The following is a 12,215-nucleotide window of genomic DNA, read 5'->3' as shown; positions in this document are numbered from 1 at the left end:
GCTGGACACGCCAGCTCATTCTCTGCACAAAACGGTTGTGGCCACCCGTGGAGTGGCACCGAGTGAGAAGCTAAGAGCTCGTGCTCCGAAGCCAGGTTGTGGAAATTCAGATCCACCTCTTCTATTTCCTTCTTGCATAGTGTCAGGCAAGCTACTTAGTTCCTCATCAGTAGTAATACTTTACCCCAGAGGAGTTTTGGGAAATTAAATGAGATAATAATACGTGGAAAGCATTTAGAAAGTTACAGACACACAGGGAACACAGAATTAAGTATTAGGTGCTGGTTGACCTAGAGTCTTGGTCTCCCTTTATTACAGCAAGCAAATTGCTTCAGCTTTAAAGTGGAAATTTCACCCACCTTGTAGGTATTAAATAGTAAATATTAATTTAATGTTATTGTTATGCAACCCAAGACTCTTTAGAGAATGAAAGAAAGTACTATGAATAATTACAACCAGCAGGAACCAAAAGTTCCCTGGGCACACTAGGAAGGTGACTGTAAGTAAAGAGATAGGTAAACATAATTGACCCTCCCCCCATTTTCAGAGGTCACCATGAGGTACCACCTAACTGATCTCTTAGGGTTTGATTCCTAGCCTAAAATCATCCGAATCATCAGTGGCACTAGAAGAAATGTCAGATCTTCACCCCAGATCTCCAGAATCAATGTCTGTAGAACTTAGGTGGTATGTGTGTGTGTGTGTGTGTGTGTGTGTGCATGTTTCCAAAGCCAATTTTCATGCTCACCACGATTGATGTTCATTGATGTGCTATGAAATCTCAATTTCATGACTTCTGTCTAGCTATTAATTATAAACAATAAGAATAGATTAAATTTCTATCCTATCTTATAATTGCTATTATTTCTTACTCCATCTCATTTGATCTCTGATACAACCAACCTCTAAGGCACCAGATTCTTCTGATGGGACACATGACTGTACCTGACTTCTCAGAGGTCATTATGAAATTAGATCCCAAACTTTTAGTTTAGAGATTTTCCCACTTTGTGCACATTTGCTCATTGAACAGTGGTATATGTTAAAGTAATTCAGAGCACAACTCTGGCTTCCATGGAGTCATGGACTTCTGTCCCCAGACACACACTAACCTGTTTTCTGTCATTAGATATTAGCTTGGAATTTTTAGAATCTTGCATGAATGGCAACATGCAGATGTATTCTTTTTGCCTTTTTTCTTGCATTCACCACAATTTTAGTTGCATCTATGTTACAGATATCAATAGTTTGCTCCTTTTGATTGCTGAGTAATATGTATATTATAATCTGTTTATTATTTTTACCTATTAATGAACATTTGGACTATTTCCAGTTTAGGACTCTTACAAATAAAGCTGCTTTGAACATTTGTATATAAGCCTTTATGTGGACTTAGGTTTTCATTTCTCCTGGGTAAATATCTAGGAAACAAATGACTGGTTCATGTGATAGGGGTGTGTTTTAACTTTTTAACTTTCAAAATACTCTTTTGCAAAGTAATTGGACCATTTTACATTCACACCAACAGTGTATGAGATTTCCTGTTGCTCTTCACTGATGCTTGTTATTGTTAGGTTGGTTTTTTTTAAGTTTACCTATTGTAATGGATACACAGTGGTATCTCATGGTGATTTTTCTTTGTATTTTCCTGATGACTAACAATGTGTATTATCTTTTCATGTGCTTATTGACTATGTGTTTCTTTTTTGGTAAAGTGTATCTTCAAATCTTTGAACGTTTTTTTAGTTTTGACATACATTGTCTTGAGTTGTTAGAGTTCTTTGTATGTCCTATATCCTTTGCCGGACAGATAAGTTGCAAACATTTTCTTCCTATCAGTGCCTGTCCTTTTATTTTTTTAATAGTGTCTTCCAAAAACAAAAGTTTTTAATTTTGATGAAACCCAATTTGTTGATTTTTTCATTGTATTTTATACTTTTGGTATTCTAGCTAACTAACTTTTGCTTGCCCCAACATCACAAGGATTTTCTCTTGTTCATGTCTAGAAATTTCATGGGTTTAGGTTTTACATTTTAAGCCTGATCCATTTTGAATTAATCTTTGTATAAGATAAAGGTTCACATCCATATTTTTCCATATAGATAGCCAGACAATCCAGAAACATTGTTGAAAAAAACTTTTCTTTACCACTGGATGTGTATTAGTTTCCTATTGCTGCTGTAACAAGTTACTGCAAACTTAGTGCCTTGAAACAATAAAAATTTATGGTCTTACACTTCTGGAGGTCAGGAATTTGAAATGGACCTCACAGAGCTAGAATCAAGACGTCAGTAGGGCTTTGTTCTTATGAAGGTTCTAGAAGTGAAACCTTTCCTTGCCTTTTAGAGAATTCTAGAGACTACTTGAATGTCTTGCCTCATGGCCCCCTCCCATCCACAAAGTCAGCACTTGTATCGATTTGACCTCTACTTCCATTGTCACACCTCTGTTGTACCTCCCTCTGTCACTTAACAGCACTCCTGTGATTACATTGGGCATCTTTAGGGGGCTATTATTCTACCTACCACATATTACCTTGGCATCCTTATCAAAAAAGTAGATGACAATATATAGAGAGAGGTCCTCTTTTGGACTTTCTATTATGTGTCCTGATATGTATACCTTCTGTTTTGTCAATACCATACTTCCTTAGGTCTCTGGCTTTCTATAGTCTTCAAATCAGGTAAGATGAGTCTTCAAACTTTGTTCTTTAAAAATTGCCTTTTATTTCCATGTAAATTTTAGAATCAGCTTGTTGATTTCAAAAAACAAAAAAAAAACCTGTTGGAATGAGTTTGGAAGTGCTTCCTTCTCTTCAGTTTTTTTCAGAAAATTTTGAGAAAGACTAGAATTAATACTTCCTTAAGTGATTGGTAGAATTCACCAGTGAAGCCATCAGGTCCTGGCATTTTAATTGTTGAGAGTTTTTTATTACTGATTCAGTCTCCTTACTCATGACTCAATCTCCTTACTCATTATTGGTCTGTTCTTATTTTCTATTCTTCATGATTCAGTCTTAGTAGATTTTATGTTTCTGGGAACTTATCCATTTCTTCTAGAGGCCAGCATTGCTTTCATACCAAAGCCAGATAAGGACACTACAAGAAAATAATATTACAGGCCAATATTCCTGGTGAACATAGATGCAAAAATCCTCAATAAAATACTAGAAAACTGAATTCAACAAAGCATTAAAGGGATCACACACAATGCTCAAGTGGATTATTCTGGGGTACTAGGATGGTTCAATATATGCAAATCAATGAAGGTGATACACCACATTAATAGAACAAAGGATAAAAATCATATGGTTACCTCAATAAATGCAGAAGAGTATTTGACAAAATTTAGCATCCTTTCATGATAAAAATCTCTCAACAAATTAGGTCTGGAAAGAATATACCTCAGCATAATAAAGGTTTACATGACAAACCCACAACTAACATCATACTCAACAGTAAAAAGCTGAAAGCTTCTCCTCTAAGATCAGAAATAAGAAATAATGCCCAATTTCACCACTTTTATTCACTATAGCACTAGAAGCCCTAGCCAGAACAATTAGGCAAGAAAAAGAAATAAAAGCCATCCAAATTGAAAAGGAGGAAGTGAAATTTTTTCTGTTTGCAAATGGCATGATCTCATATATAGAAAACCATAAAGACTTCACCAAAAAACTAGTGAATTAGAACTAGTAAATTAATTCACTAGAGTCACAGGACACAAAATCAATTCATGAAAATTAGTTGCATTTCTATACACACCAATGAATTATCCAAAAAAGAAATTAAGAAAGCAATTCCATTTACAATAGCATCAATAACAACAAAATACTTACGAATAAGTATTTCACCTAAGAAGATGAAAAATCTCTACACTGAAAAACATAAAAGATTGATGAAAGAAATTGGAGTTCTAGAAAGCACATCACTTCCTCTGTAAATATTTAACAGTGCACCTCTGAACAATACTCTTTTTTTAAAAGCATAGCCATAAATCATTATCATCTCTAAGATAAAGGCCAACTATAGTTTCTTATTATGAAATATGAAGTTAGTGTTCACATTTCTCCAATTATCTTACAATATACCTTTAGCATCTTTTTGTTTGAACTGAGATCCAAATAAGGTCCATATAGTGCAGTTGGTTTTCTGCCTTTTGAATCTTTTTTACTCTACAAGTTCCCCCTTCATCTCATTTTTTTCCCCTTTTCCTTAGGATTTTAATATTTATCTTATTCAAATAAATAGTTTTCTGTAGCCTGGATTTTGCTTTGTCCCCATGGTATCATTTAATAAATTCCTTTTCTCCTTGTATTTCCTGGAAAGTTAGTCACTAGATCCAGAAAGCTATATCAGATGTTTGTTTTAAAATCAATGCTTTGATGGTGTATACGTCCATCAGCAGGCACATAATGTTTTATCTCTTTTTAAGATATCAGTAAAGATGACCATTGCCTAAGGTTCATCAATTTGCTTTATTTATTAGGATTACAAAATGGTAACATTCTAACTCTATCATTCTATCTCCATTGATTATTAGCTTGGAAACATCTCGAAAAAGCAAACTTCCCTTCAACTATTTGATTAACTTAAGAGTAGATTTTACACTAAAGACAGGATAATTGCTTGATTCTTTACTTATTTACCAATTTTAAAAACAATAAAGTGGTTACTTAGTGTCCTTCAAAGGTAATCAGTGAGGATTCCCCCACCCCCAGCATCATTAAAACTTACAGATTAAAACACATTATTAATCCTTATTGTGAGGATTTAATACTTTTTAAATTTCTCATTGAGTCTCAAATTGTGGCAGCTTTGGGGTGTTAGTTCCTGGGTCCTTTTGACATGATTCTGTGATCTGTCATGATAACCCTACTTGAGTCTGTTTTTGTCTGTTTTCCTACCCAGGCTTTTCTCCAAGAATCCTTGGTTCTTTTTAGGGGGAAACTAAAAAGTATTTAGAGCACATGACCCAGGGAGGTGCTTATTACAATTGCATTGATCATTGTTTCTTGGTCTTAACCTATTTAACATTTTAAATTAACATAATTCTAGGAAATATGCTTTTTTAAAAATAAAATACACCATCTATTTTTGAAATACCAAATCATCCATATAGAGTATACAAATAATAAGTTATCTTCCCCATTATTTATATCTCTTGATTTCTTCTGTCATTCCTTTGGCTTAGTCTTCAAGAACTTGATTCTAATTTTGTCTTGTTCATCTTACACATTTTTAATAATCAAGGGACAAAATAAATACTTCAGCTCTCAGACAAATTCCCCTTAAAGGGATAACTCCTACTTTAGGTACCTGTGAGCAAACTATGGCCCATGGGCCCAGTCCAGCCTGCCCCCTCGTGTTGTATGGCCTGTGAAATAAGAATGATTTTCACATTTTTAAATGACTGAAAAATCAAAAGAAGAATATTTTTCACAAGACATGAAAATTATACAAAATCCAAATTTCAGCATTTTCTAAATTGACATTGCAGTTTTGAATTATTCTTCAATGGAAAAATTATCGAGTTACTTTTTGCTGCATATGTATTTTAGTCATTCCACTTTGAGCATAGCTTTACCAGTTTTTTCCAAGAGCTTTCTAAATATACATGTATATACAAATATACATATGAATTTGATGTCATTCTTACATAACAGCTCTATTGGGCAGTATGCCTTTTATCAACTCAAGATAAGCCTCTTTATCCCATGAAACACCTTATGTCTTGGATCCGGCTTTGTTTGATATTAATATTGCTGCCCCAGGGTTTTTTCCCTTGGCTTGGTATGTAGCTCCAAACCACATGATTCTTTTCACCATGCAATGGTGTTTTGTTCTTTATTTTGTTTGTATTTTGCTTTCTTCATAAACAGACATATTTGATTTTTTCAACTCCGAGAGGCTTTGTTTCGTCTTTTAAATGTGTTTATTTTTTTAAAGTAGTTTTTGATTCACAGCAAAATTGAGAGAAAAGTTCAGAGATTTCCCATATGTCCCCTTTGCCCACACACACATAGCCTCCCTTATTATCAACAACCCCCAGCAGAGCAGTGCCTTTGTTATGATTGATGAGCATACGCTGACACGTCATCATCTCCCAGAGTCCATAGTCTGCATTAGGTTCATTCTTAGTGTTGGACATTCTATAGTTTTGGACAAATGTATAATGACATGTATCCACCATTATAGTTTCATATGGAATAGTTTTACTACCCTAAAATTACTCTGTGCTCCACTTATCCATCCCTCCCTTCCTTCTACCCTCAGTGACCACTGATCTTTTTTAGTGTCTCTATAGTTCTGCCTTTTCCAGAATATCATATACTTGGACTCACACAATATGTAGCCTTTTCAGATTAGCTTCTTTCACTTAGTAATATGCATTTAAGTTTCTTCCATCTCTTCTCATGGCTTAATACCCCATTTCTTTTTAATGCTGAATGGTATTCTATTTTCTGGATGTGCTACAGGTTACTTATCCATTCACCTTCTGAAAGACATCTTGGTTGCTTCCAAGTTCTGGCAATTATGAATAAATCAATAAAGATCCATGTGCTTGTTTTTGTGTGGACATAGGTCTTCAGCTCCTTTGGGTAAATATCAAAAAGCACAATAACTGGATTGTTTAGTACGAGTATGTTTAGTTTTTCAAGAAACTGCCAAACTTCTTTCCAAAGTGGCTGCACCATTTTGCATTCCACAAACAATGAATGAGAGTCCCTGTGGCTCCACATCCTCACCAGCATTTGGTGTCATCAGTGTTTCAGATTTTGGCATTTCTAATAGGTACATCACGGTATCTCATTGTTATTTGAATTTCATTTCCCTAATGACATATGATGTAGAGCATCTCTTCTGATGCTTATTGGCCTTTTGCATATCTTTTTTGCTGAGTTGTCTGTTAAGCTCTTGTCCCATTTTTTAACCAGATTATTTGTCTCCTTCTTGTTGACTTTTAATAGCTCTTTGTATATTTTGGATAACAGTCCTTTATCAGATGTGTTTTTTGCAAATGTTTTCTGCAGTCTGTGACTTGTCTTCTCATTCTCTAGACATTGCCTTTTGCACAGCAGAAGTTGTTCATTTTAATGAAGCCCAGCTTATCAATTATTTCTTTCATGGATCATGACTTGGTGTTGCATCTAAAAAGTCATCACCATAACCAAGGTCATCCAAGATTTCTCCTATATTATCTTCTAGAAGTTTTATAGTTGTGTGTTTTATATTTAGGCCTAAGATCTATTTTAAACAGAGTTTTGTAAAGAGTATAAAGTCTGTGTCTTGATTCGTTTTTTGTTTTTTGATTTTTTTTTTTTGCACATGAATGTTCAGTTTTTCCAGCACCATATGTTGAAAAGAGTACCAGACTTTCATCTTTTAATACAAGATTTTAACCTACTTACACTTATCTTTTCAATTGATATGATTTGAACATCTTTGTAACTTATTTTATTCCTCAAAAGGCGAGCACGGATATACTACAAATATACATTAGTTAATAAATAGTTACAAATTAATTATTTTAATTTTATGTGTTACCTAGGACTAAGCAATAATAATCACCAGTGTGTATGACTTCCTACACCCCAGACACTAATCCAAGAGCCCCACTAAATTAGCTCATTAGAGTCTCACAATATGAGGTAATCATTTAACCTATGAGGAAACCAACGCAAAGAGAGTGAGAAAGCTCTGGCTTCAGTACTTCTCAGTTAAATATTGTTATAGAACTTGCTAGTTCTTTTTGCTGCAAAGGGAATGTTCTTCCAGGGAGTGGGCAGCAAGAGGTGTTTATCAGGGATCAGTGATAAGTTCCACTTAATGCCTTTTTATATCTGTCCAGCTAATTATATATTCTTTTTTGATCTATTATCCTTAACCTTCCAAGGAAATACTTAATAGTCCTTATGTACATTTTACACATAATGAGGAAAGATGACCATTCAATGAGAAAACTGAACAGGCAATTTGCAAAAGCATAAATACAAGTGACGAATAAAGTATGAATAGGTGTTATATTGTATTAAGTTTATAATTTTTTTAATTTTTACACTTTTAATTTTTTTATTTTGGGGTGACTTTTAAATTGAAGTATAGTTGACATACAATATTGTACTGGTTAATTTCATAATTTAAAAATATCTTTTAACTAACGTGCTATGATGTTTTTCAAACCGTTTCGGTGCCTAAATATCGATAAATCACTTCTGAAAAGAAAGTCACGATGAAGTTTCATATTAGGAAGTTTCTAGCAATTTCTCCATAATCAATTCAACGCTCTTCATTTTTCTTGTCTGAATCCAGACCTAATTTTGCCTGGGAAAATTTAGCAGCAAGCCCTCAGAGCGGCAGTGCGGATTCCGGGCAAGTCCAGTGTCGGGGGGTACAGTGCAGAATCCGGAGCCAGACAGAGGCGGGTTTGAACCCAGTTTTACCCTTCCTGGCTGATTGTGGTTTGACAAACTTTTAAACTCCTCTAAGTCCCATTTTCCCCATCTGTGAAATGGGGACAAATCACACTCTAGGGTGTGATGAAGTGATGCATGAAAAGTGTCAGGCACTTGAAAATGCTCAATAATTTACATCTACTGTTGTAATTATTGCTACTGGAACCACCACTACCACCCCCACTGTGCTCTGAAGATCTCTTGTAGATTTTACAGGATCATGAAATTTTAAAAACTCTAAAAAAAAAAAAAACTGCATGTAACTCCTAGGAGCCTTGTCATCTGAAATGGACAAAAATAAGAAACAAATTGCCAGATGTGAGTTTTTTTAAAAAAGCCAGATGTTCCTTCATGAAGAAGTTATTCAGGAAAGAAAGTTAATGTGATAAAGATGTAGCCCTAGCTCTAGTCTGGACATAGCACAACTCAGAAAAACATCTAGTATTTACCTAATTGGATTCTATCTAGTCCAGGAAAATTCTCAAGTGGACCAAAGTATACCTTTCTTTTTTTGCAGCCAAAATGAGGTATCATCTGGCAGTAGGCAATTCATAAAATGTGAAACACATGTCAGTGTGAATATATCTTTCTCCCATAACACTGAGTAAGAGTCAGAATTCTCTCAAAGCATTTGGGGATAAAGACAGGTAGATGCTTGGTTGTTCACTGTTTAGGCAATAATCAGATAGGTGCACAGGTTATCAGGGTGAGTCACACGGCTGAGCCATAGGGCCAGAACGAAAATCCCAGGTGCATCTGCACCAGAAAATACACTTGTGGATAATCAGCAGGTCTGGTTTCTGACCTCAGAAAGTAACCCTGAAGGTTAAAGATAGGCCAGATGAACACTAATGAATAGTGTAATACCCTGAAAGTAGATGCAGATACATATGGATGAGAAAATAGCTCAGATGTGAGGAACACACCCAGGCACTGTGCCCACAAGTAAGAGGAACTGAGTCACAGAGGAGGTGGGGGGCATCCCCTCTCCGGTGGATTAGTAAGTGCACGATCAGGATTTCCTTCCCAGGAATAAGGAGCAGCTCTAAGAATGTGGGGTGGGAACTGGTATTTTTATGCAGCACAAGAAATGGTAACTATTTCCATTTCCCTCTTCTACACCTTTTCTTTACTTCCCATGTTCGAGAACTATACATTCCACTTCTCCTTTTAAGGCTGGACTTTGACTTTTTTCTACAAGGAACATTATACCTTCCAACCTTGTCTTACCTGATTATTTTCTAAGTATACTTTATTAATATGACAGAATTTGATCAAAGGTTTTTTGACAGACTATGACATTCACGGCCTTTCACATGGCCAGCTATGTCTAGCCTGAACACACAAAACTATTAACTTTTAAGAATTTATTTTTGTTTTAATGATTTAAATGATACATTTCTCTGCTTACCAAAACATAGTACCTGAAGAAAATGGCCGAACTCAGTTCAAACTCAGACCTGTTTGATGCCAAAGCTCCTGAATTTAGCCATCAGAGTATGCTACCTAAGAGTTGGTCCCTGCTTTGCTGGCTTTATGATGAAAATAGTACCCAGTGTTCAAAGTTCAAAACAAAAACAATTATCTGAGTGGCCAAGAAAATTCATTACACAAGACTAGAAGCAAGAAGCTCAGTTAGTTAGTTGATATGGGGTCCTAGCAGGAGAGGATGGTGGCCTGAACTAGGACGGGTGGTGACAAGGAGAAAGAAGGGTCAGTGGTCTGGACCGGGTGATGGGATGTAGTAGGGAGCCGGGGAGAATGCAGGGGTGAGCATGAGAGTGATTCCAGGCTGGGACAACTTAGGGAAAGGGGTGCCATCTACTGAGGACAAAGCAGAGCGGAAAGAAGAGGTTTTGTGAGAGACGAGGAGCTCACCTTGGTTATGCTGAGCACGAGATGGTTTGGAGACATGAGGAGAGATGTCTGCTAAGAGTGGTTTCTGGCAGTAGTCTGGAGCTTCGGCGCCAGATACGGCTTAGGGGTAGGGATTTAGAGTCATGAGGACCAAGGAGGAAATTGAAGCTGTGGGAATGGATGAGTTTCCCTCACCTCTCCCTTCTCCCTTAGAGTATCAGACAGTTCTCAGCTCAGACTGCAGAAGGCTCGGTTCAGTTCAGAAAGAAGGAGACGTCCCCTGCCAGCAAACCTGAGGTTTCTCAGTATTGCATTTCTTATGAAAGATGGAGGTCGGGTCCGTTCTTTTCATCCAAAATGGCTTTAATCACAATAGTGGCATGCTCTATCGGCTTCTCAAATTCAAGAGTCCCTTCACCTCTTCCCAACTCCTTTCTGCATTGGAAAACTGGTTTGTCCAGCTGTATTTAGAAGCTATAGTCTAGTTCCCAAACGGACACCTTTCATTTTGAAAATAAGCTATTAAAATGCCTATGCATAGAGGTTATGTCAGTTTAAATGCCGCCTACTTTTGGTAGAGGTCAGCACTCTGCAGGTCTAGTCCCGCTTGAGCAGGGACAAGCAGTAGGGTCCACAGACAACTCCGCCCCTGGCCTACCCCAGGCAGGGCATGTGCAGGAGCTGGGAGTGGAGAGCAAAGTGTTATTCATAGTCTACCTTAAACAGAGCTAGAGGATATTCCGGGAGGGTGGCTACGGTATCAGGGGACATGTCTCTGGGTGACGCACTGGCCAGGAAGACGACCTGCTATGTCACGTCCGAGTAGGGAGCTGTCCAGAGAACTCAGATACGGCCTCTTTACTGGCAGTCTAGAAGCAAAGGTCCATCTGCCTTCTCCCCTGTTCACCTCTTATGACATAAGTGCCAGCCAACTCACCCATGTCCTTGCTGGCAACACTGTGGCATGGAACCTGCCTTCACTTTTAAGCTGAATGTGAAGGGACACGGTCCTGAGAAATTCCTGCACCTCTTCCCTGCGTGACCGATTTTGGTGGTTCATGTCACTGCTTCGGATTTGTGGTGTTTAGCCTCGGATTCACACCCCACAAATATGAGAGGCTCTTGAGGACGACTGCATCTTCATACAGGCTCTGCCCCTCCCTACGGGACCCTGTAAAATGTTTTTATAGGTACTAGAAGTAACAATTTTATGAAGTGCCAGCGACTTAGCTATATAAAACTATTTATAGGATGGTTTTGTTTTTTTATGTAAGTATGAGCGCCTTGAAGGTCAGGAAGATAAAGTGGTGGAATGTGAATTAAGACAGGCTCTCTTTTTCCATTAAAAAAGCATATTTCCAGCTGTTAAGTAGTTGCAGCAGATTTGTTCAAAATGTTGTTTTCTTCCATCAGCAAATGTTATCCATTGATTCAGTAAACATGAAAAGAAAAAAACCACTGCCTTCAAGGAGTTTAAATTCAAGAAAACAAGAAATAACTATAGAAGATATACAAGGGCTATAGAGAAAAGTTATTAAGGTTCAGTAATTAAATGCTCAGGGGAAACTGAGGAAACAAGTTAGGCGCTAATGAAGGAAGGGTTTATGGATGAGCTGGATTTTGAACACAGCTTTGAAGATAGGGAATTTGAATGTATTCAAGTTTGACTAGATTATATCTAGCAAGGGGACAGACCTCCGAGAGAGGAACAGGAGAATGAGGCAGAGAACTGCAGTCACCTGGTGGACTGACAGAGTTTACCGTGGCATGAAGAAAGGCATGGAGTTGGAAATCCACAATCCAATTGAACAGGAAATACTCAAAGAATGTGAACTCCAAGGGCAGGAACCTGATGCATTGCCCTGACCTTCCATCCCCAGTATCTACAGCAGTGCCTATCTCATAG

The 12,215-nt window shown here is 37.1% G+C and overlaps 1 protein-coding gene across 2 annotated transcripts in view; it reads left to right on the top strand.

Moving 5' to 3' along the window:
- ADRA1A (adrenoceptor alpha 1A) overlaps positions 1-12,215 on the top strand; it is a 111,170-nt gene that overhangs the window by 48,911 nt on the left and 50,044 nt on the right. The window lies entirely within an intron of this gene.

Source organism: Manis javanica, chromosome 3 (genome assembly GCF_040802235.1).
Source record: "Manis javanica isolate MJ-LG chromosome 3, MJ_LKY, whole genome shotgun sequence".
NCBI classification, from domain to species: Eukaryota; Metazoa; Chordata; class Mammalia; order Pholidota; family Manidae; genus Manis; species Manis javanica.
This window is presented reverse-complemented; position numbering and strand designations above follow the sequence as displayed.